Source organism: Mya arenaria, chromosome 13, assembly GCF_026914265.1.
Source record: "Mya arenaria isolate MELC-2E11 chromosome 13, ASM2691426v1".
Lineage (NCBI taxonomy): Eukaryota > Metazoa > Mollusca > Bivalvia > Myida > Myidae > Mya > Mya arenaria.
In genome coordinates, this window is record NC_069134.1 from 10,015,930 (window position 1) to 10,038,514 (window position 22,585).

Here is a 22,585-nt window from a genome sequence, read left to right on the forward strand (position 1 = left end):
GACTAAAATAGACTAGACATTAATTGACCCATATCACACTACATAAAAAGAAAAGGGCCATAACTCTTTGAGAAATCATAAAATTGGAACTGGTAATATGCCATCTGGTTTTCTAAGTAAAGCCTCCCATAAGGTTTCATTGAATATAAGCTGGTGGTTGCATGAATAGTGCGTTGGAATGGTACTATATTATAATAAAAAAATTATAGAAATTTAAAGGGCCAAGCAAGAATGTGCTGACAATATGCACATCTCCTCTTGTTAGTAAAGTCCAGACATGAATTGTGGGACTCATAGAAAGAATGATGGATGGACTCACAAAAAAAAGGCAGCTGTATGCTCTTCCAATAAATAAATAAATGAGATTATTAATAATAAAAGCTTTACAAAGCCTAGAAAATAGGCCTTAATTGTCATGCTAAAAGCTGTAATGGTGCTATGGCAATACTGTATGTTCAAAATGAGAAAATATACATTATTCTATTAAACTTCAAAGTCTGTTAAATCCATTCTAAGTTGAACAAGCTGCCAAAATTTCTGAAATTTTCGGTGGATACCTATCGCCAATTTAAACACAAGATTAATGACTTTAACAGCCATTATTATTTTCACTTTTCATTATTATCAGGAAAACAACATACTTTTCTTATTTACCATGCACAAAAAGTGTACAAAATTCTCCAAAACATTGTTCAGGTATGAAAATCTTGTTTCCATGGCAAAGTTAAACCATTTCTATCCATAAGTCTATGCCACAGTGGTAAGATAACAATAGAATTTGACATTAAACTCAGATTGAAAGTTCCATTGGTAAAGATAAGCAAAGTTTGCCAGCCAGGCGCTTATCATACAACACATCTGTAGCACATCAATGCCCGGAAAACAATACCCAACAAACTGCTCATTAAAATCCCACTTCTCCCCAATTTTCTTTTGTTTTAACATGTTCATTGTTCTTAAAGGTGATACAATTAAAACTGTATTATATTTTTCTTTCCAGGCGTGGCTCATGATTCTTGGATTTTTAGAAAAAAAGCCATTTAATTAGGTTAGAAATACGTTAAAGAAGAAAACAAATCTAGATAAGACAGGGAATGAAAACATTTTTAACAGCAATGAAACACCAATTAAAACTGAAAAATATTTCTGAGGTGTTGCTTATGGAAAATAAAGCCTGTTCTTACAACTTGAAAACATTTAAACTTGGCAGTCAGATTTACTTTTGAATACCTTTACAGTAAATTAACTTGATTAAATCCTGAAGTATATGAGCACATCTGTTAGTCAGAACACATACATTACTATATTATCATGCAATTAAAAACAAATGCTTTCATGAAATGAGGTATGATGCAACTGTATAAATGGGTCTTACACAACTAATTTGAATGTGTTTTGTTCAATCTGTTAACAGCATCCCATAGCAGGGGCAATAACAACAGTGTGCCACTTCGATCTAATTTATGATTTGATAATTAAACGATTAAAAGCCTCTAATTTGGCTGTAAAGAGGTCTAAGCCTTGCTAACAATATTAATTATCCTTACCTAAACAATGCCTATACCAATTTATATGACCAACATTTGCCTGTTTATATGACCAACATTTGCCTATACCCCTTTATATGACCAACATTTGCCTATACCCGTTTATATGACCAACATTAGCCCATACCTGTTTATATGACCAACATTAGCCCATACCTGTTTATATGACCAACATTTGACTGTTTATATGACCAACATTTGACTGTTTATATGACCAACATTTGACTGTTTATATGACCAACATTTGCCTATACCCAATGATATGACTAACATTTGTCTATACCCATTTATATGATCAACATTAGCCCATACCCGTTTATATGACCAACATTTGCCTATACCCTTTTATATGACCAACATTTGCCTGTTTATATGACCAATATTTGCCCATACCAGTTTATATGACCAACATTTGCCTATACTCGTTTATATAACCAACATTTGCCTGTTTATATGACCAACATTTGGCCTATACCCGTTTATATGACCAACATTTGCCTATACCCGTTTATATAACCAACATTTGCCTGTTTATATGACCAAAATTTGCCTATACCTGTTTATATGACCAACATTTGCCTATACCCGTTTATATGACCAACATTTGCCTTTACCCGTTTGTATGACCAACATTTGCCTGTTTATATGACCAACATTTGCCTATACCTGTTTATATGACCAACATTTGCCTATACCTGTTTATATGACCAACATTTGCCTGTTTATATGACCAAAATTTGCCTATACCTGTTTATATGACCAAAATTTGCCTATACCTGTTTATATGACCAAAATTTGCCTATACCTGTTTATATGACCAACATTTGCCTTTACCTGTTTGTATGACCAACATTTGCCTATACCCGTTTATATGACCAACATTTGCCTGTTTATATGACCAACATTTGCCTGTTTATATGACCAACATTTGCCTGTTAATTTGACCAACGTTTGCCTATACCCGTTTATATGACCAACATTTGCCTGTTTATATAACCAACATTTGCCTGTTAATTTGACCAACGTTTGCCTATACCCATTTATATGACCAACATTTGCCTGTTAATATGACCAACATTTGCCTATGCTGATTTAAATGAGCAATATTTGCCTATACACTTTTATATGACCAACATTTGCCGATACCCGTTTATATGACCAATATTTGCCTATACCCGTTTATATGACCAACATTTGCCGATACCCGTTTATATGACCAATATTTGCCTATACCCTTTTATATGACCAACATTTGCCTGTTTATATGACCAATATTTGCCCATACCCATTTATATGACCAACATTTGCCTTTACCTGTTTGTATGACCAATATTTGCCTATACCCTTTTATAAGACCAACATTTGCATATACCCGTTTATATAACCAACATTTGCCCACACCCGTTTATATGACTCATTTGCCCCTGAGGTACTGTGTCATTGATTGATCATAGGCATTGTTAAAAAATCAAAACAGTGAAAATATTTATAGTACTCAATGCCATGGCAACCAAAACCTATTGCAAAGTTAGTACAACCAGAACTTTATTGTCGTTCATAGAATATTTAGTTTTTGAAACACAAAGACAGGCTATAATCACATTATGATCTTACACTCAAAATGCCATAAAACAAATGGAAACAAAGCTTTTAATAATCATCCTTGTTCTGACGAGTGTTTGCTTCAAGTTTACACATATTTTATGTTTTATCTTCACAGACACAGTCAAAATACAGTAATAGATGACATATGGCAATTGACAATAAAAACAACCAAAGCAATTTACTTTCATAAATTTTCTCAAAGACCACAATAATTTTCAAGTGTTCAAACATACTTTGCTATGTGGGTATATGATTAAGTCCAAATGTCTTTGGTTAGGTAGGCATTACATAAGAATAGTTGCCATAGTTTTTTATTCTGATGATCTGTAATACTCTCAGTTTATCAACTGGTTGTTTTGATACCTTACAAAATATGGAATGCTATGAAAATACTTTTGTCTGTAAAAAATAGCAGAACATTCTGAACATAAATTTATCCATGGATACACAGACTTAAAGTTTTAACACCACTGACATGAAATCCTAAAAATAATGACATTTTTTATCAGTTATTTTTTTTCCATTTATTACTTTGAAGGTGTAACTTTGAAGGTGTAACTTTGAAGGTGTAACTTTGAAGGAGTAAAGGACATCATAGTCACTAAAATAAAAATAAAAAGTACACTTAACCCATCATTGAAATTAGACTTTTGGATGGACAGGCCTGAATTCTTACACTGTACTGGCAAGAGAATATATTTTCAACAAGCACTGCTATATAAAATCTAAATATTGGGCAAGCGTTTTACCAGTGCAGAGCTTGTGTGTTTTACCAGTGCAGGGTGTGTGTGTTTTACCAGTGCAGGGCTTGTGGGACTGTGTTTTTTACCAGTGCATGGCATGTGTGTTTTACCATTGCAGGACTTGTGTGTTTTACCAGTGCAGGGCTTGTGTGTTTTACCAGCGCAGGGCTTGTGTGTTTTACAAGTGCAGGGCTTGTGGGACTGTGTTCTTTTACCAGTGCAGGGTGTGTGTGTTTTACCAGTGCAGGGTTTGTGGGAGTGTGTGTTTTACCAGTGCATGGCATGTGTGTTTTACCAGTGCAGGACTTGTGTGTTTTACCAGTGCAGGGCTTGTGTGTTTTACCAGTGCAGAGCTATTGTGTTTAACCAGTGCAGGGCTTCCCAGAGTGTTTGTTTTACCAGTGCAGGGCTTGTGTGAGTGTGTTTTTTACCAGCGCAGGGCTTATGGGAGTGTGTTTTTACCAGTGCAGGGTGTGTGTGTTTTACCTGTGCAGGGCTTGTATGTTTTACAAGTGCAGGGCTTTTGGGAGTGTGTGTTTTACCAGTGCAAGGCTATTGTGATCTACCAGGGCAGTGCTTGTGGGAGTGTGTTTTACCAGTGCAGGGCATGTGGGAGTGTGTGTTTTACCAGTGCAGGTTTATTGTGTTTCACCAGTGCAGGGCTTGTGTGTTTTATGAGTGCATGGCTATTGTGTTTTACCAGTGCAGGGCTTGTGTGAGTGTGTGCTTTACCAGTGCAGGGCTTGTGTGTTTTTCCAGTGCAGGGCTTGTGGGAGTGTGTGTTTTATCAGTGCAGGGCTTGTGTGTTTTACCAGTGCAGGGCTTGTGTTTAACAAGTGCAGGGCTTATGGGAGTGTGTGTATTACCAGTACAGGGCTTATGGGAGTGTGTGTTTTACCAGTGCAGGGATTGCGTGTTTTACCAGTGCAGGGCTTGTGTGTTTTACCAGTGCAGGGCTTATGAACTTGTGGGCTTATTTGGTCCATTGCACTTTGAAACTTTTTACCAAGATGTTGGGATCCTAATTTCAAACAAATCAATTCCAGACTGGTTGTTTTCCCCTCATTCCGTGTCTCCTCCCCTAGAAAGGCTAAATACTTTCAAACCTGCCATTAAAATTACCAACAAACAGAAATACATATTTTTATGTATTTCCTGGGAACGCTGTAAACATATATACCCATTTTGATGTTGAGGGGAAAAGCTAATTTCAGTGGATTTTTTTTTTTTGGAACAGGTATATGAAAATTAATAACTTTTCAAACAGTGTCTTTCATCCCGCAATTAATCTCCTCGCTGAAATGAACCATTTACTATCAAAATACAAGTCAAAATGTTGAAAGAGCTGCAAACGGCATCATGAAACAAATTTTATGCTTCAAACCAAGAAATAAACACCTTGGCTTCTTGGTTTAACCTTAATGATCATGGTTTACACAGCTCCTCCTCTTAAACATCAAATCTTTGAAATAATTTGGTGAATAAAACACATAGAACATCTTAATCTGACTTTTACAAAGATCCTAAGCCTCCCCAACAATTTCCCAGCTTTTCAAAATGATGCCAAAAACCTAAATTAACAACTTTCATATGAAAGGTAAAGTCAAAAACCACTCATTATTACTTTTACTCAAGATAAATTGCTTTTAAATATGAATACAATATTTTGTAAAATGAATTACAGAAACATCAAAGTAGTAATAAGGTGTGGCAGAGATTAAAAGAATGAGGAGACTATCGCTTTCTTTCATTTTAATTCCTGTACATCACTGCAATGTGTCTAATTGAAAGTTGTAGCCAGAAGTCTCACCGATGATAGTTCCTAAATTCATCCATCTTGAAAACAACAATCTAGAAAAAAAAATAAACAAAGCAGTTTAGATAACAGGATGATAGGGGCTAATCTAATTGTATTTGTAATGAAAAATAATGGCCAGTGGGATGGTGAACCACAGCCATAATAACTGAGTAGTTCTTTGCTTTGCTTTAAAATTGTTTTATCTCTTCCAAATATATATAATACATGCTATGCAGTAACATGATACAAATTAGGCAAAGAAGAAAACTGTAAACCTCTGACCAAGAGATGACCATTGACCAGGAGATAGCCGTTAATCAAAAGATAACCACTGACATGATATATTTGCTAGAATAACTTAACAATTAATTCATAGCAAGAGTTATGGGCCTTAAAATGCTACACATATACATATTGTCATGTCATATGTACTGCATTTCATGTGTATAAGTATCTTCCATGGCCGAGAGTGTAAGATAGGTTCATCCCAACCCGAGCGAAGGGTGTTTTGCGGAAATGAGGTTTACTGAGTTTGCGCAAAACACCCTGCGAGAGGGTTGGGATGAACCTATTTTACACGACGGCTATGGTAGATGCTTTTTCTCCCATCTCAGTTAAACAAAATTAAGAGAAAATGTTTTTTTGCTGGAACTCTTTTGTGCATAGATAAAATAAATGTGTATGGGTATGTGATAATTCATGGTTGTCATGGATATGCGCGCAGTGATTCAGATTATGTTTACAGTCAAATTTTTATTGTGACATTCGAAGCGAGAAATAATTAGCATTCTAAATATTGCAAATATAAGACAAGGTTTCAATGATGCTACAGACGACAGTCTTCAACAAGGGAGGTAATTACAATGTGATGACCATTAAAAAGGAGTTCCATACAGGTACTTGTTTTATCTTTGGCCATGGGCAAGATAAGAATTTCTAGCATAGTTTAATTTTTAGATATACTTAAAGGTGGGAGAAAATATTATCTAACAGGTCTAAATGTTACACAATGTGCCCATTATGATCTTGGCAATCAACTGGCTTAAACCCACAGCAAGTTCACCAATAGTTTTCACTGACTATTTCCAATTACCAAATGACAATATTTTTATATTTGTTAAATGTTTGATGTCTGGTAGCACTGAGTCTCTTGTTTGGTGTTTGTGGCCTTGGTCATTGCGCCTTTTAACATGATCTTGGTAAGATTGTAGGCCACTGGGCTTGTCGCTGTCATTTCCATTGTTTTTATTACAGTTATTGCCAAAATTTTCAAACTGACGACAAAACCATGACTTTATGACAAAACCTTGGAAAACAGACTAGCTTGAAATACAGACAGCCTACAATACATCATGTTGTATGCAACTGGCATATGAACCGGGTGGAACATTGCCCCACCACTCGCTGATAAAAGTTGGCTTAACTAAGCAATAAGCAATTAACAGCCTATAAAAGTACATTCATTATTTTTTTTAATTAAATTTTATTTTACAAGCCTTACACTAATTTCAATCAAACTCTGCATGAAGAGAGCCATCTTACACCTTATGCAATTTACAGTTGTACATCATTTCACTTTCCTGATATATTAATTACTTTACAAGCAAAACCCCCCTAAATGTACGCTCATAATAGATAATAAAGCATGGAACCATCACCAGGGTGGCAATAAACACAGTCTTACATGACTACTTTATGCAACAGCCTTTTTTTTCAAAGATTTATAATAATTAATCCACATGGTAGGTAAAAAAACATTGGAGAGTGTTTTACATGCTGTAAAACATGGGTTACCTGGAGCTCGGAGCTGCTGGAGAGGTGTTAAAGCCCTCCTCCACTCATTATGTCAGCGATTATTCCCCATGGTTTATCAGATCATGCACAAGCTTCTGTGCAGCATGCACCTCTGTGATTGATGAATTTATTACATTGACACTGACATGTATGATTATGCAGTAACAGTTTCACATTATGTCAGCTCTCACTGCAGGAATTTCTTTACTTTTTTAATTAAATACTTTTCGTGAGAGAAAAAACAACAACAATAACTTATTACGCACAAATAACATGCTGATCTTTGACCTTCGAGGATGACCTTGAATTGACCTATTACGCACAATTAACATGCTGAACTTTGACCTTCGAGGATGACCTTGAACTGACTTATTATGCACAAATAACATGCTGATCTTTGACCTTCGAGGATGACCCTGAACTGACAATGCTTGACCATAAACTTTTCTGGATGTGTGACCATTGGGGTGCCCACAAATGTCTGAAAAGAAGAGTTCATTACTTTAAGTGATAGTTTCTGATCTCCTTATTACAATGTGTTTGCCTTCGAAAAAGCTGGATTGTAAACTGAGGTCACCAAGGACAAATATCCAAGGACTACAACTCTGACTATAATCATATAAAAAACTAGATACCCCCACATGCTGCCTTCAAACATGAATGGTAAACTATTTCCAATTGGAAATAATCACAAACTGTCATTATGGTTTGTAAGCAAAACTTGACCTTCGATATATATTATATAATATTTAAGAAAAAATGAACTGTCTGTACCTTTATATAAGTGCTTTAAGTCCCAAAATTGAGAAAATAAGAGCAAAGTTATTTACCTATAATTGATATAATTTCTGCTTTTGCTGATGTATTTATGTATAATAAATACAGACTAATTTTCCTTAAAGCTGCACTCTCCCAGATTGAATGTTTTGACAACTTTTTTATTTTATTGTCTTGGAACAAGCCATTTTTTGCGAAAATCCATGGAAACTAGTGATATAAGACTGTTAACAAAAAATTAGAACACAGATTTTTATATTAAAGTTTAAAAATTAAAAGCAATCTTTAATCATTGGTTTGCAGATATTTACGTAAAAAAATTATCTTTCCAAGAAAATAAATAAAAAAGTTGTAAATAGTTATAATACTTTTGAGTGATATGAATACTGAGATTATTTTTGAAATAAAATAAATATGTGACAAAATCATATTTAGAACGTCATTTGGGCGTAGGTGTATTTCAAGATATGTTTAGCACTCAATGTCTGATTCAGTCATATTTCAGAAAATATATTTTGAGTAAAAAACATTGAGATACTTAAAATACAAATTGATAATTTTTTCCTTCAAGCCCGTGGAACTGCTGTTGCTTAAGCTGGGTTCACACAACAACGTTTGGATCGACGTTTACGGATGTTTGGGTAAACATCCAACGTCGATACGTCCATTGACAAGAGTTGATGTTCGCTGGCAAACGTTGGAAAAATTTAATATGTTGACTTTGGAAATAAACAATGGTGTAAGTTGTGCTACGTTTGTAAACATTCCTGAACGCTTGATTGAGATGATTAAGTTGTACAGAGTCTGCCTAAGTTGGTACATGGAACAATAATTTTCCATGCATAAACATACATTTTTTTTACTGTGTTTGATGTCATAAGCTTGACATTTTGGCAATTTTGCACTGTTGGTTAAACAAAACATGCATCATATTGTGTACATGTTAGTGTGTTCATATTGTGTACGTGTGTTCATACTGTGTACATGTAAATGTGTTCATATTGTGTACATGTTAGTGTGTTCATATTGTGTATATGTAAGTGTGTTCATATTGTGTACGTGTGTTCATATTGTGTACATGTTAGTGTGTATATATTGTGTATATGTGAGTGTGTTCATATTGTGTACGTGTGTTCATATTGTGTACGTGTGTTCATACTGTGTATATGTTAGTGTGTTCATATTGTGTACATGTTAGTGTGTTCATATTGTGTATATGTAAGTGTGTTCATATTGTGTACATGTGTTCATACTGTGTACATGTTAGTGTGTTCATATTGTGTATATGTAAGTGTGTTCATATTGTGTACATGTGTTCATACTGTGTACATGTTAGTGTGTTCATATTGTGTATATGTAAGTGTGTTCATATTGTGTACGTGTGTTCATACTGTGTACATGTTAGTATGTTCATATTGTGTATATGTAAGTGTGTTCATATTGTGTACGTGTTCATACTGTGTACATGTAAGTGTGTTCATATTGTATAGATGTCAGTGTGTTCATATTGTGTACATATTAGTATGTTCATATTGTGTACATGTTAGTATGTTCATATAGTGTAGATGTGTGTTCATATTGTGCACATGTAAGTGTGTTCATATTGTGTACATGTGTGTTCATATTGTGTACATGTGTGTTCATATTGTGTACATGTAAGTGTGTTCATATTGTGTACATGTGTTCATATTGTGTACATGTTAGTGTGTTCATATTGTGTACATGTTAGTGTGTTCATATTGTGTATATGTAATGTGTTCATATTGTGTACGTGTGTTCATACTGTGTATATGTTAGTGTGTTCATATTGTGTACATGTTAGTGTGTTCATATTGTGTACGTGTGTTCATACTGTGTACATGTTAGTGTGTTCATATTGTGTATATGTAAGTGTGTTCATATTGTGTACGTGTGTTCATACTGTGTACATGTAAGTGTGTTCATATTGTATACATGTTAGTGTGTTCATATTGTGTACATGCGTGTTCATATTGTGTACATATTAGTATGTTCATATTGTGTACATGTTAGTATGTTCATATAGTGTAGATGTGTGTTCATATTGTGCACATGTTAGTGTGTTCATATTGTGTACATGTGTGTTCATATTGTGTACATGTGTGTTCATATTGTGTACATGTAAGTGTGTTCATATTGTGTACATGTAAGTGTGTTTATATTGTGTACATGTAAGTGTGTTTATATTGTGTAGATGTAAATATTTTCATATTGTGTACATGTTAGTGTGTTCATATTGTGTACATGTTAGTATGTTCATATTGTGTACATGTGTGTTCATATTGTGTACATGTGTGTTCATATTGTGTACATGTGTGTTCATATTGTGTTCATATTGTGTACATGTGTGTTCATATTGTGTACATGTTAGTGTCTTCATATCGTGTACATGTAAGTGTGTTTATATTGTGTACATGTTAGTGTGTTCATATTGTGTAAATGTGTGTTTATATTGAGTGCTTGTTAGTGTCTTCATATTGTGTACATGTGTGTTCATATTGTGTACATGTTAGTGTGTTCATATTGTGTACATGTAAGTGTGTTTATATTGTGTACATGTAAGTGTGTTCATATTGTGTACATGTTAGTGGGTTCATATTGTGAACATGTTATGTGTTCATATTGTGTACATGTTAGTGTCTTCATATTGTGTACATGTGTGTTTATATTGTGCACATGTTAGTGTATTCATATTGTGTACATGTGTGTTTATATTGAGTGCATGTTATTGTGTTCATATTGTGTACATGTTAGTGTGTTCATATCGTGTACATGTCAGTGTCTTCATATTGTGTACATGTGTGTTTATATTGTGTACAAGTTAGTGTATTCATATTGTGTACATGTGTGTTTATATTGTGTACATGTTAGTGTATTCATATTGTGTACATGTGTGTTTATATTGAGTGCATGTTAGTGTGTTCATATTGTGTACATGTTAGTGTGTTCATATTGTGTACATGTTAGTGTCTTTATATTGTGTACATGTGCATTCATATTGTGTACATGTCAGTGTTTTCATATTGTGTACGTGTGTGTTCATATTGTGTACATGTTAGTGTGTTCATATTGTGTACATGTTAGTGTTCATATTATGTACATGTTAGTGTGTTCATATTGTGTACATGTGACTGTGTTCATATTGTGTACATGTGTGTTCATATTGTGTACATGTGTGTTTATATTGTGTACATGTTAGTGTGTTCATATTGTGTACATGCTAGTTTATTACTTGACCGTTGAGTGATAATTGGCCTGAGTGACTCATAATGGCCCAAGACTTATCAATCAAAGGCCCAGCTACGCCATGTATTTACCTCTTTAATATGTATGTTTTTTCCTATTTGGTAAGTTAAAATATTATTTTTAAAGATTACCTGCGATCCAAATATTCATTCTTATTTCCTACTTGCTTGACGACGACGAGTAAACTTACTCTCAAATTAAATTTAGTTTTTGAGAGTAAGCCAAAAAGGCAAACAACATTTTGCTGCCATTTCATGTTCCCATCAATTTTAATTTGTCAGTTTGAAAATTCCACAACATGTCTATCTGAATTTGTTCAGTAAGAATCACTAAAATCTTTCTTTTCATTTCTTTAATTTCACCATTCAATTTAATAAACATGAACATGTAGCAAGTAGAACGACTGTTTTTACTAAAATAAACAAATACCAAATGTTCTTGATTTCAAGATATATGTACAGTTGTTGTTTTTTTTTCAAGTAAACACAATTTTGCAGCTACCTTCGTTTTTTTATTTTAGAAAGTCAATGCTGAATAAAACACACTGCCCTAAAAATCCACACTGGTTATCAAACACTAGCATATTTTCCTGAACTACTTTGCGTTTGCCTCCCTTTAAGATTTTAATAATTAATCTGTGGAAGCAGATAAATAAATTTTGATTATGCAGTTAATACATGATTTCATAGTCGCCAAAATTGATTTCAAGACGAAAAATGAGCTCACAAGCAAACATTCAAGGGGCCTCAGAACAGTAATCGAGAATCCGTCCTGGCCGCAAAACTGATAATCGTCGAATAATGCAAATAATCACAAAATCCCTGTACAATTGTGTTACTATATATAGTAAAATATGTATAAAGATTGATTTTAAAACTTTCAAAATTATTACAAATCATAACAATTAATTTGGAATGGTTGTTTTCAATATGAAAATGATTACACAGCTATTAATGCAATAAACCAAGATTTTATCTTAGAGACAAAGACATTTACAAGTGCCAAGCTCGTTTCTTGGAACTGGTACAAAATATTCAGAATTCCCTAAATTAAACATCAAAATGTATAAAATACTTTTGACAGTAGTAGTTATTAAATATTCTGTCTCCACTTGGGGCTATTATGAAACATCAAACGGGACTTTTTAATATGGAATTAATAAACTCACAGGAGCTATCTCGCTATGGAATTGAAATGCCAATACTAAATGCCAAAGCAATTCCAAAGAAGTCCAAAGCTGGCTGGAATTTTTTATCAAATTTGTTGAGTAATTATCGCTAATGTACTATGGAGTCAAACAAACATAATACATGATTAAAATAGAGCAGTATGCGAAATAAAGTTTGATCATGTTACAATCTACCAAGGGAAAAGCGTGGGATGGTTTGTTCTCGAAAATTTACAAGAAAAAAAGAATCAACAAGACCATGTAAACAAAATAAAAATCACTATTTTTCTGGATGAAAAAATTAATCAGTGCATGTTAAACAGCAAATAAATTGCTGAAGAATATTTTATCACCATTTTCATAGTATTTGGAGCAGTTTTGTTGCACTGGGATAAAAAAGTTTAAAGAATTAAAATTTACATTCATGGTTAGGTACCCTATTCTCTCATTCTCTGAAGTGATCTAAGCCCGACTCTTCAGGTTTTCCAGATATGACCTTTTATAGACTCTGCATTATTTCCATTCCTTATCATTATGAATTAAAAATGACAAAACATTGTTTTTATTGTTTTGTTAATCATTTCATGTATTAACAACTCTGGAAAATACCCCTCAGTGTAAAGCATTCCTTGAAATATGATTTCATGAGACAAACTTATGTAAAAATCATTATTTTTATTAAGGTTAAAATACATACAAAATGGAAAATGTATAACAAACCTATTCCTCTACTGAATTTCTAATATTTTCTGAACTACTCAAAAATTATTGATAATGACATTCTAAGTATAATTTTAAAGCAAAATTAGTTTCCTCCATAGAACTGCCAATTTTAATTACTTATCATTATTGATAGATAAGTATTTTTGTATAACAATATCAGGCCTGACAATATCTCGTTTTTTCAAGCCAAACATCAAAACATGCATTCAGGATGGACACAAATTATTGATATCAGTAAGCAATATACCATTATATTAGATGGTAACACACCTGAGCCAAGTTAAGCACTGCCTGGCTCAGTCCTTTGACCTATAATTTTGCGGATGTAAAATGTAATACAAATTGTTTATTTTTGCTTTGAAAACCCATGAAATCTACATTAGCCAAGCATGCATCGGAATGCCAAAATTTTGGCAGTTGTTTTCTATGGGAGCTTTTAAAATTATTAAATCTAAGTCTGTCAAACAATTCAATTGGCAGAGATATGAGGGTGAACACTAAGTACTAGTTTACGCAAAGAAAAGATGGGCCAGTTCCAAAAACAAGACATGTAAGCTGGTATTTCAACTCAAACTAAGAGGAAATGGTAAACAATGTTAGCCCCAGTCCCACCATCCTCCCGCATTGTCCCATATTGTCCCCCAATGAAATTTGGCCGATCCCGGATCACATCTGTGTTGGATACGTGTTTGGGTAAGGCTGATCCTGGATACTCAGGGATGGTCCTGGGTCCAACCCTGGCAATTATAAACTGTTTAAAAATTGCCATGGTGAGTATGTCCGCATCCATTTGGGAAGATTTTTCAATCCCCGGGTAGTCTGGGTAGATCTGGGTAGCGAGCATGTTGGCTCCGGGAAGGTCCATAGTGATATCGTTTGGTCACGGATCACACCGGGGCAGTCCTCGTTGTGTCCAGTACAGTATGACGTGATCAGGGATGGTCCTGGACAGTCAAGAAAGTCTTCCATATCTCTTGATCCGGGCTATTCCATTTTAATCCCGGTAGGTCCATGTTGGGTGTGGCTTTGGTGTGACTGTAGCTTTACATGTTTCAGAAAGCTTCAGTGTTTACAACAAATATACTGCATGCCATAAACATTGTCAGTAACCTAGAAAACAAGGAACTGATTCATGTTTTATTAAAAAAAAACTCATTATCAGTTATGATAACAATTATCACAACAAGTCTCACAATGATATTGAAATCTTAGCTTCTACAATAACCATGACATTTAAAACATGATGAGCACAATTGTTTTTATAAAATACCTTGACGATATATGCCTGAAAAAAATCTAACAGTTTTTGATTTATGGCCAAGGTTTTTCATGTTTTTGCAGGACACCTCTACATAACTTGAACAACGATGACGACAACGATACCAACGCTACGACAAGCTTCACTCACACCTATATTCGAGCTAATTGAAAAAATGTACTTTTAGGTTAGTAATATAAACAACAGGAAAGAACACAACTCTATTTAAGTAAAAACATCAACCCTCCAGAAAGCGTGTTGTAAGCAACAGCCAAACATGATGTGACAATTAATGCATTTTAAAGTCAATGTGTCCTGTGACAGATATTGGTGCTTATCTCCATAGAATCAGTTCAAATTAAGCGACACCCAACAACAGGTCCGATCAGCGCCCTGGTGGTACACTTTTCTTGTCCCCCGGCTCAACTACAATGAGTATAACAATGACTCCATCACATACATTGTGTAAAGGTACAACATATGAAATGAATGCCTCAGTCAGTGAAAGAGATAGCTGTTTCAACATTGTCCGCATGCCTTCCCTCCTCAGGTAAATTCCTACCAAATGCTTCATTTTAACAAAACCATCTCAAAATCCATTGTTTTCTAAGTAAATGAGTATTAACCTAGGTAGATAAAGAAAAGAATTCTCAAATTTATTTGGTTTCTATGGTAACAGGAACTTGCAAAAACCACAACAATTCTCGGAGTTGACAGTAATTTGTGTTTGCCACTTAAAGGGTCAAAAATTTAACTGAACAACACATCTGTTTTGTATTAGACAAAACAATATCAGCTGAGATATAAATGACACAAAACTGAGAACACAATGTTGAAATTCTGCATAATGTTTTGAGAAATATGGATAACATTATATTACAATGAAATAAAACAGATTAAAGATGTGGCAAGGTGGTACAAAAGCAGGGTATAAAAGTACTGCAATGTTGTACCTGACTGTATAAATCAGGCCTAAATTTTCATAATTTCTTTTTATAATAAGCGTCACAAGCTTTATTAACTTAGAGTTAAATTTCTTATTTCATTTACTTAATTAAAATAGTTTAAATTGACTATCATAAAGTAAATTTCCTTTATAGGTAAAAAAAACTCTTTGAATGTACACATAACAAAAATAGCGAGCTTAGCTTGATCCAGTTGTAAGGCACTTACGTTTTGAGATATTAAGGTCTGCTTCTTCTTATTCCATAACTTTAGGCGTGACCTTTCTTTTCTTTATAAATTAAACAAAATACACATCCTTATTTCAAACTAAGTTTGAAAGTCAATCTAAGTACCGTAAATGACTGATTATAAGACACACTTTACTCCTCAGATTTCAATCTAAAAAAATGCATGCATCTTACAAACAGTAATAAGCTTTTGACATTTTTTTCTGAATTTGATTTCAGGTCAAATTTGCCTATTCAGAGAAATAAATGGGGAAAAAACTAGTTTGTTTATGTATTTTAAAAAGGGATGTAACTCACATCGACTTCATTGAGTTCAACCGGGTTAAAACGGCAGTTGAAGATCAGGATACAGTGTGTCGAAAAACTTTCATTATTTAAGTTTCATTATTGTGCGATTGAAAGTTATGGACACAAGTAATTTCTTGAAATTATTGCAGTTACAGCCAAACGTGAATTATATGTACTTATGCACCAGTCAATTGTAAACACAGTCCCCCACCCCCCTTCCAGGTACTGGGGGTATACCAGGGAAAGCCGGAGAAATGGGCCATGTTTTTACCTTCCAGGTGGCCCCGCAGTGCCGGGTGAATGCAGTGGTTTTGTCTTCCCGCAAAAAAAGCGGGGAATAGGCCTTACCTAGGGTCTCAGGGGTGCGGAGGCATTTGGCGGTGATTTTATCAGCAGTTGGTCACGGAAAGTCATAGTCCCCGCTATACTCTGGACCTGGGGGGCCTGTGGTTACAATTGACTGGTGCATTAAACATATTGAAGTTATGGTCAAAAGTGAACGACTTGAATGTATTGAATTTGCAGCCAAACATGAATTACTTGAACATAATGAAGTTCTGGCCTAACTTCGAGGTTTTCACAATATCTACAGTATCAACAAGGTAATGCCTGGGCCTTATTCTTGACAAACAAGCTCACAATCATACAAATATCTGTATTTTATTTTATAAAATGTTTATTATGATCAATCAATTTAGACAGACAATTATGCACTGAATAATAATCCTCATCACAGTTTTGCTGTTTTAAAGTGCATCGAAGCTTTATGCCATAAACACAGTCTATAATAATTATTAATCGGCTGTGTTTTCTTTATTTTCAAATGAAACAAAAGACAAAAACAAATGAGCCCCGAGGTCATCTACTTAATTTTAATAAACCCTGACAATGAAACATTGAAATGTACTTTGATGTTAAATCGACTGTGATTTAAAACATTATCTACAACTGCTTCTGAAAATATGTAAATGCTAAATCACTAGGAAAATGACTCAAAGGGGCATTCCTTAAAACAGCTGAAAAGAATTAAAATTTATTTCTTTGCTTGAAAGAAAGCATGAAACAACTCAACTTCCCTAGGGACGAACCTTAAACAAATATAATTAATTATATCTGGTAATGTCATTTTGCTATGAAAATTAATATACCTTTCCATATGAACCATTATAACATCTTTTTTTTGTATTTTTTTGGAAATGATTACTCACCACATTTGTTTTATTTTAAATGTTTTCTTAAAACAAAGAATGAATCTAAATCAATTTACACATCCAACAGCATATAATACTGAATTCTTACATACAAATCAGTTTCAATAGTGCATAAAAAGACTTATGATCAAATAAAAGAAGCTGCCACTTGGTATAGTGCACAATGTTAGCGCACTGCATTACTTCCACAAAAGCACCCTGGTTTCTATTCCCGGTCTAGGTGAAGGTGAATTTGGTTGATGGTCATCAATCCGGCTCTGGGACCCTCCCTACCACATGAGGTGACAAAAATGTGTCCTGGTTTTGTCAACAAATACTGTTCCCTCCACTTTTGACAGACATGTGAGCAATTGAACAAGAGTTGCCTAGGTGAGAGATGCGAGTGCGCTAACTGAAGCGAGTGTGCTAACCTGACAATCCAAGCATTCAACCCTTGTGTCCCAAGTTTGATCCCCAGATGGTTCATTCAATAACTGCAATACATCTTCAGGTTTCTGCTCAGGACAAGGCCTTAAGGGCTGGGGTCACATCATAGAGCAATACTTCATGAAATGTACAAATTGCTGATGCTGCTGCTGATGCTGCTGATAATGATGAAGTTGGATGAAGTTGATAATGACAACAACCATGAAGATGATCATATTGATGCTGCTGATTATACTAAAGTTTCTTATGAAATGAAAAAGCATCAATTCTACAAAATGACTCAATGAAAACTATTTATTTGCACATCAAGTATGTCTTTAACAGCGCCATCTGTTGCTCAAAATTCAATAATATAAATTATTATTAACTATGTGCACAACCCAGGGTATGAACTTGAATAACAAAAATGAAATATATGTTGCCAGAAATGATGACATAAACAGTTTATCTTTAGGATTTCTAAAATATCTTTAAATTAAGATAGTCATGACCTCCAGTTCAACATTAAATAGTCAAGACTTGTGACTCTTTATTAATCTATGTTTTTTAATTACATTGCTTTGTACCGACACACCATTTCAAGAAAAATTAACCGACACAAGTGTAGCAGATAAATTTACATGTCAAAAAAACTCATCCAAGTTGTTCATGCCTACAATTTACTGCCAACGGCAAATTTAAATGTCCTTTTGTTTTTACAAATTTTGGTTCATCGTTGACAGGTGTACCTCTGGGGGCAAAGTGACCAAAACTGAACTATTAGATATAATGAATAATAACTTTCATACACCACACAACAATAAGCTTGCCTACTGACAGCCTAATGTTTAATGACCAGAATACTAACTAATTAAACAGACATTAATTTAAACATGACATCTATTCAACATACAAAAACAAGAGTGTCCACCTTTTAAGAAGTCTGGCAACTCAATAATGGTCAAAAATAAATCATCCCCTTGACCTATGTAATGGCCTTGCCTGTTATGTTTTCATCCAGAACAATCTGCAGAGCTTCAAGAACAATAAAGGAGTGAAAACAAACTTTGAAAGACAAATCCATATGTTGGTAAAAACCAGACTACTTCCAATTTTTAGAGAAAAAATAACACTTATACCAACATAAATAGTTGCGACCATCATTTATAATGTCTGAAATAACACCATAACATTTTACTGACCACTAGAGATAGACCGCAAATGAAACATTCACTAATGAGTCAACGTTGTTAATTAACTTTTAAGGCATTGATTTTCATGTCATAGAAACTACTTGTTCAATGTTTGAGTGTGTTTGACTTTGTCTATACATAAAACTCCCATATCAGAATTGTAACAAGTAGCTGGAGCATGGCCATTTTATAACAAGCACCAGCTAAATTACAACCATATGCACTTCTATCTCATGCTAGCATTAAATTTTACATATACAATGCCAGAAGTCTTTTCTTGGTGGGGCTTGAATCCAAGACCTCTTGGTCATCTAAAATCAGCGGTGGTCTCTCTTAACAGACAGCAGACTTCTGAGGACTATAGAGGATAGAAATTCCTCAAGAGGACAGAAACTTGTCGATTGGGTTAGGGTCTAAGAAACTTGTCAGTCAAAAGGACAGAAACTTGTGAAAGGGACAGGAACTTGTAAATAGGACAGAAACACTCCAACAGGACAGAAACTTGTTAAGAAGACAGAAACTTCGTTACTTGTGAATAGGACAGAAACTTGTCAGTCAATATGACAGAAACTTGTGAATGGGACAGGAACTTGTGAATAGGACAGAAACACTCCAACAGGACAGAAACTTGTTAAGAAGACAGAAACTTCGTTACTTGTGAATAGGACAGAAACTTGTCAGTCAATATGACAGAAACTTGTGAAAGGGACAGGAACTTGTAAATAGGACAGAAACACTCCAACAGGACAGAAACTTGTTAAGAAGACAGAAACTTCGTTACTTGTGAATAGGACAGAAACTTGTCAGTCAAAAGGACAGAAACTTGTGAATGGGACAGGAACTTGTGAATAGGACAGAAACACTCCAACAGCACAGAAACTTGTTAAGAAGACAGAAACTTCGTTACTTGTGAATAGGACAGAAAGGACAGAAACCTGTCCGTCAATAGGACAGATACACTCTAACAGGACAGGACCTTGTTAAGAAGACAGAAACTTCATTACCTGTGAAAAGGACAGAAACTTGTCAGTCAATAGGACAGAAATTTGTCAGTCAAAAGGACAGAAACTTGTCAGTCAATAGGACAGAAACCTGTCCGTCAATAGGACAGATACACTCTAACAGGACAGGACCTTGTTAAGAAGACAGAAACTTCATTACCTGTGAAAAGGACAGAAACTTGTCAGTCAATAGGACAGAAACCTATCAGTCAATAGGACAGATACACTTCAACTGGACAGAAACTTGTTAAGAAGACAGAAACTTCATTACTTGTGAATAGGACAGAAACTTGTCAGTCAATAGGACAGAAATTTGTCAGTCAATAGGACAGAAATTTGTCAGTCAAAAGGAAAGAAATTTGTCAGTCAATAGGACAGAAATTTGTCAGTCAAAAGGACAGAAATTTGTCAGTCAAAAGGACAGAAACTTGTCAGTCAATAGGACAGAAATTTGTCAGTCAAAATGACAGACATTTGTCAGTCAATAGGACGGAATCTTGTGAATATGACAGAAACTTGTCAGTCAATAGGACAGAATCTTGTCAGTCAACAGGACAGAAATTTGTCAGTCAATAGGACAGAATATTGTGAATAGGACAGAAACTTGTCATCAATAGGACAGAAATTTGTCAGTAAATAGGACAGAATATTGTGAATAGGACAGAAACTGGTCAGTCAACAGGACAGAAATTTGTCAGTCAATATGACAGAATATTGTGAATAGGACAGAAACTTGTCAGTCAATAGGACAGAAACTTGTCAGTAAATAGGACAGAATCTTGTCAATAGGACAGAAACTTGTCAATAGGACAGAAACTTGTCAGTCAATAGGACAGAAACTTGTCAATTTAAATTACTTGTCAGAGAAACTTGTCAGTCAATAGGACAGAAACTTGTGAAGGGGACAAAAAGTTGTGAAAAGGACAAACACTTGTTTAGAGGACAGAAACTTGTGAATAGGACAGAAACTTGTCAGTAAATAGGACAGAATCTTGTCAATAGGACAGAAACTTGTCAATTTAAATTACTTGTCAGAGAAACTTGTCAGTCAATAGGACAGAAACTTGTGAAGGGGACAAAAAGTTGTGAAAAGGACAAACACTTGTTTAGAGGACAGAAACTTGTGAATAGGACACTGAAACATGACAAAAAGGACAGGAACTTGTTGAGAGGACAGAAACTTGTGAATAGGACACTGAAACTTGTCAATAGGACAGAAACTTGTTGAGAGGACAGAAACTTGTGAATAGGACACTGAAACTTATCAATATGGCAGAAACTTGTTGAGAGGACAGAAACTTGTGAATAGGACACTGAAACTTGTCAATATGGCAGAAACTTGTTGAGAGGACAGAGACTTGTGAATAGGACACTGAAACTTATCAATATGGCAGAAACTTGTTGAGAGGACAGAGACTTGTGAATAGGACACTGAAACTTGTCAAAAGGGCAGGAACTTGTCAATAGTAAAGAACTTGTCAGTCAATAGGACAGAAACTTGTGAAGATGACAGAAACTTGTGAAAAGGACAAAAACTTGTCAATAGGACAGAAACTTGTCAGTCGATAGCACAGAAACTCTTCAATAGGACAGAATCTTGTGAATAGGACAGAAAATTGTCAATAGGGCAGCAACATGAAACAAGGACAGAAACTTGTCAATGGGACCTGAGTATGTTTCTTGTGTTATAAAGCTGCCAAACTTATAAACATCTGGAAATCAACTATAACTGATATTTAAGATAAACAAAAACAAGTCTGAATGCAGTAGACAATGTGACCAGTGCCTTGAGGAAACTGCTTTAAATTTGCATGTCCTACCTAATTATTCAATTCAAGAAAACAGTGATTGTTCTTAGGTTACTAAGATTTTATGTAATTCTGAGTGGAATTATTCAAATCTGAAACATCTTAGATTCAGATTATTTTTTTACTTTTGTTGATGTGTAATTTGTCTGCACTACAGCGGCATATTTCGCAATTTCAGATGTATTTCTTCAATTATGGCATAAATAATTGAAATGTAAGTAAAGTGTTCTCCTGGGATCAAATGTTCATCTTGCCAATGCATTGGCAGCTCTTATAGTTCAATAACAATAAAAAGCTGCTTTGATTCGATTTGTTTTACTTCAGCCTTCATGTTCAGAGCATACTGTAAGTCATGCAAGGTCTCCAGGGTAAAAATGTAAACAAAAAATGCAGAACTAACTTATAATCACCTACAGAGGCAAGAATGTTTATTCTAAAAGCCTTTAACAATTTAGTAATCTAATTAGCTTTTTAGAAATAAAATAAAACATAATATAACCAATAATACCATATATCTGTTTTGGCGTTTCTTGAAACGGTGTAGATTTTATTGCTTTTTAAAACAAACTAGTAAATTACCTTACAAATGAGAGAAGAAAAATAAAAACAGTTCATTTTAACCATCTTTCGTTTCAAGTATAATGCCTATGTGAAAAGCCAATTACTTTAGCAATGTTTTTATGGCCACTTCTTTTGTCTTGGAAGTCAGGATTCTTTGAAAGTTATTTATTTTATCATAAGTAAGTAAACTTAATTTTATGCCCCTTGCCAGGCAAATGATTCATAGCATCTCTCTAATAAAACTGCCC

At 34.4% G+C, this 22,585-nt stretch overlaps 1 protein-coding gene across 2 annotated transcripts in view; it reads right to left on the reverse strand.

The window, feature by feature from the left end:
• Positions 1-22,585, reverse strand: part of LOC128214573 (probable serine/threonine-protein kinase kinX) — a 129,586-nt gene that overhangs the window by 69,941 nt on the left and 37,060 nt on the right. The window lies entirely within an intron of this gene.